Source organism: Frankliniella occidentalis, unplaced genomic scaffold (assembly GCF_000697945.3).
Source record: "Frankliniella occidentalis isolate FOCC.00 unplaced genomic scaffold, Focc_3.1 Scaffold84, whole genome shotgun sequence".
NCBI classification, from domain to species: domain Eukaryota; kingdom Metazoa; phylum Arthropoda; class Insecta; order Thysanoptera; family Thripidae; genus Frankliniella; species Frankliniella occidentalis.
In genome coordinates this window covers 1,058,233-1,063,042 of record NW_026267213.1, presented here as the reverse complement: position 1 = coordinate 1,063,042, position 4,810 = coordinate 1,058,233, and positions in this window count along the sequence as shown.

Here is a 4,810-nt window from a genome sequence, read left to right as displayed (position 1 = left end):
GAAACAAAAAGTTACTTTGTGTTTTTGTCTTCCTTAAATTTGTTGTACTTAACATCCTCTCTTTGGGATGTACCGTTTCAACCTAGCTCAGTACTAGGGACTGAGAGGTGTTACGGTCTTGTTAAAAACATGACAAGACGCGTCTCGAGATGGCGTGTTTTCACATGTGTTACACAGCAGCGCAGCGCCTCTCAGTGGCCCACAAATAACGTACGAATATTTTTTACCAATTCTCCCCTAATTGCACCCATGCAAGCTTTCATAGCAACTGATAGGTAGGCAACATCTTGCCTGCAATGCATGCGTGTATTGCAGGTTGGTATATCCTGAGTCTCGCAGGCGCCAAACTCTCCCGTACTTTGCTGAATGGCGCCGGCGGGGGCCAGGGCCTCGGCCAGGCCGGCTGCGCGCTGCTGCAGGAGACGACTTCGAGCTCACGAGGCGCAGCAGCTCTTCCGCGTCCACCTGAACACGGCGCTCACAGGTGCAGCTGGGGCCGCGCGGCGCCGGCGGGGGACAGGGCCTCGGCCAGGCCGGCTGCGCGCTGCTGCAGGAGACGACTTCGAGCTCACGAGGCGCAGCAGCTCTTCCGCGTCCACCTGAACACGGCGCGCACAGCCGGAGCTGTGGCCGCGGCATCAGTTCAGTTTCCTCCTCGCGCTCGAAGGCGGCCGGCCTCGCGGGCGGCGGCAGCGTAGTCGTGCAGCAGACCCCTAATGAGATCTATTTGGTTTCATGGAAGTGGAATGAAGTTGAAGTTGAAAGCAGGGGGTGGGGTGGGATAACCGCAGCGCGAACCAGTGCGAACAGCAGTCGAGAGGACTTCCCTAGCGGACGCTGCTGAGGTTGAGACCACCGACGGACTCACCACATTTGCAGGTTGCTGACGGGTTAGTATAGTAGTTGTCTAGTTTACGCTTCCTAACGGGTTCATCAGCCTGTTGCCGTACATGTAGAGCAGCCCGATGCCTGTCATATTGGCGAGCGCTACGTACGGCACGTTGGTGGTGGTCGAACGTATCAGTCGTCGCAGCGGAGCGGAGAGCCTCCTCCCGCAGGCCCGCCAGAGCGCGTTGGCCGAGAAGCCAGTCAAGGTCGTTGCCCGACGCGTCCAGCACGATTAGGGTGAGCACGGTGTAGGTCTAGTCGTTTTGGCCTCAAGTTTGATTCCGTGCCAGGCTCGCGAGCCCCGCCTTTGAGCCGGCGCAACGAACACTTGTGCAAGTTGAGGTACTCGAGCACCAGACCGAGCGCGAACAACACGCCCTGCGCCAGTGCGGACAGCACGTTGTCGGGCAGATCCAGCGCCTTGAGCTGCTGCAGCGAGGCCGACTCGATGTCGCGCAGCCCAATGTTAACCAGGTTGAGGCTCCTCTAGCTCGCGCAGCTCAGCGATCATGACCAGCCTTTAAGCTCCTACTTTTCAAAGCACGAGCAGCATTGAAGTTTGCAGACGAGAAATGGAGAGGAAAAGTGTGACCTTTGGCTGGTCTGGCTATAAAGAGGCTGCGGCTATGTTATATATGCTCCCTGGTTCCGCTGCTGCCGGCGCCATCGAGAGGGCTCCTTGAGGACTCCGCCAAGGCCCTTCGGCTCCTATGGCAGGTGGCAGCTCCCGAGAGTCAACCCCCCACCCACAGTAAATTTTGAATCTGTAACTCAATGGAAGTGCGCAGACAGCTTCGTCGCCTCCAGTTTCCCGTCTGTTCCGTTTACAGTATATTGTGAGGGTGCCCGTCAGCAGGAGCCACCAAACTTTCTCTCCTCTGCGCTTGCATTACCGGCCCCATGGCCCCCTGCACTCCTCTCGCTGGGCAGCCGTGGTACAGTGGTGCCAGATGGGTTGCCTACCGCCCAGGCACCGGTCGCTCGCTGCTAATGAAGTGAACAAACTTCGCCTGGAGAAAGAAAAAAGTCCACCACGCAGGAATCATGAAAGCAGATGATCTAAATTCAAGACCAGTGTCAATTGTTCTAATTTGCCCCGAAATGTGGAAGGAAATTTACAGCAGGAGCTCAAGGGTGAGATAGCCCCCTCCCCCCTGTATATACACTAATATCCATCCACTGGTTCGCTCCTTCGTCTGACAGGAATAGCTGTGGACACATTAAACTCTATTCGTGTAGTTAGTAGTGTTAGTTATAATATTACATGTATCATCTTCTAATAATACACTGTTGTTTTAAATCATTGAGCAACTATTTCAGTGTCTGGCGTCTTACGCTCCAGACAACGGGTAGCTCGACGTAGTTACAGCTTCGCGACCTAGTGCATCTTCGTGAACTGCTTTTGGTGCCCCCGAGGTGTCACGAGGGTACGTTGTGCTATATCCAGTTGGGAATTGGTCGTTTCCACGCTCAGCGCAGCGTGCGCTCACGCCGGCGCGAGGTGGACGAAGGGCAAGGTGCTGAGAGGCAGCTGCGATTCCGAGCAGCGTTTTCTCGTGCCCTCTCTCTCCCACCCAGTGACGGTGTGCAGTGAGTGCGACAAGGACGGAAGTACGAAAGCGCTGTGCGGAATCGACCCCAGCCTCCCCTCTCGCCCGCCCCGCTCACGCAAGCATGATCAGCGTGAAACCGGCAAAATTCTTAACTGGATACAACATTGGGCGCCAAGCGTTCTCTGGTCAGGTCGCCGGCTTCACACAGCTGCTGGGCGGGTTGGCCTATCCAGCGCGTAACAGGCGCTATGAGTAGCGCCGCGAGTCGCTTCGCCCAGAGGGAAAAGAAACACTCCTTCTGTAGTTGTGTTCTTTGAAAAGGGTAGGACAACTAAGACGCTCGAACTGCTCCAGCACTAACGGGCCGACACAGGAGCGGGACAGTGGCTCGGGCCCCTTGCCACGTTCCGCCTTTGTTCTTATTTGTACCTGTTTGTACTCGGCGCTCGCTTGAAATACCCGCCTATCACGCCGCGTCGGCCGCGGCCCTCACGGGATGACACATGACACTCAACATTGTACCTCAGCCTCTTGGTGCACGTTGCCTACGTACAGGCGCATGTTAATTTAAGGTGACGCATCGTCAACTCCCACCGAAACTGTTTCCGGTACCTCGGCGTGGCGTGACCTGCTGGCATAGTTCATGCAGTGTGCTGGTCTGGGCCTCCTCGCCTTTTCATTGCCCCCCCCCCCTTTCCATTCGGAGCCCATTACGCAAGTGGTTCGTGTACTTCCCCTACTCGGCTGCGGTGGCTGCGGCGCTCAGCCGGTTCATGCGTCGGGCCGTGCGCTGACCCCCCCCCCTCGTTCTCTACATGCTCCATCAGACGGGTGCAACGGTAGGCGAGAGGCCTGGTACTCTGGTACCCGCGGGCAGTTGTCGGCTCGGTCAGCAGGACCATCTGGCTCACGAGTCCCTTCTTCTTACTATCACTCCACGACGGCGAATGGCTCGTTTTTCCCTCAGAATACTATCGCCTATCGCCATACGTTTCTCTTTTGAGGCACTACTGCATGTCTGCGGTCCCACCGAATAGGAAGCAGACATCCCATTTACTTGAAGAGTCAAAGTGGTTGCATATCTCACAGGCGCGCCGTCCGCTGCAATTCAAAGCTTGGGAAATAAAAGGGCACGACAGCAAACGTGTACTGATTACTACATTTATTTCATGTATTTATCTTCTCAAACACCCAAGGAGACTGTTCTACTCGACGAACACTACTCGTCTCATCTAGTCGGGCTGCAGCTCGGTGATCTGAAACAGAAAACAAAATATGAAAGGCAGACAACTATATATAACATTCTTTTTTTGTTTTGTTTTTGTTTTTGTGTGTGTGTACGCTACCAAGCCGTGAGCATATTGTTTGCAAGGTGACAAGGCAGTAATGGGCCACACACGTAAGAGTGATGCTGAGTGATGAGGGGCTCCCCAAGCTGTTTTGCATCTGCAGAGCAAACCTTACAGCGCACGCGCACGCGGCTGCACTCAGTATTGCGGTCGAGTTTCGGTATCGCACGTTATATCTACGGATTCGGCGCTAGGTACAATCGTCGTGAAGAAAGGTGCAGACGCTAGAAGGCGGTAAGCGTGGGCGTGCAGGTGCGAAAACAAACAAGTTACTTACTCACAACCGTTTGCGGACGCGGTGACTGCGTTGCGCGCGACGCGGGAACTACCGAGTATCCCGCTGAGAAATGACCGTCGAAACGACATCGTTTCTATGTCACTTTCAGCGTTTTGACATTGATTCAGTATCGTTTCGACATGGCATTTCTAACTAGGATGCGAACGCACTTTAATAAGAAACACGAGACCGACACACAGCAGCGTTGCCTTTAAGTCGTCGACGTGATCACGTTACGTCACATGTCGCTAGGTTGTAATTGCGGATGGGCCGTCCACATTCAGCCGCGACCACTCTCGACACGATCACGCACTTCCACACGCTGCACACTGGCGCCCAGAGGAGGTACACGCGTGTGCGACACATGCACCCCGGGGCTGACCACCTTCCGCCGCCGTAGAGTGGCCGCTGGTACGATCTGCTCCCGGGACGCACTTCAAACCAGTAGTTTCATGCTAGAAGACGCCAAGTCGAGCCTAGTGTTTTAAAGACACTTCCTAGTGGCTGAATTTGAATTACCCTAGCAAGACCACACTGGAAATGCAAGTGTGTGAATGTCGCTCACCTGCAGGTGAGCGACATTCCATTCGTACACTTAGGGGGGGAAAGGTGTGAATTTTTCCTAGAATTATTCACACGTTTACCCCCCTAAGTGTACGAATGGAATGTCGCTCACCTGCAGGTGAGCGACATTCACACACTTGCATTTCCAGTGCAAATAAAAACGTTCATGTTTTCAATTT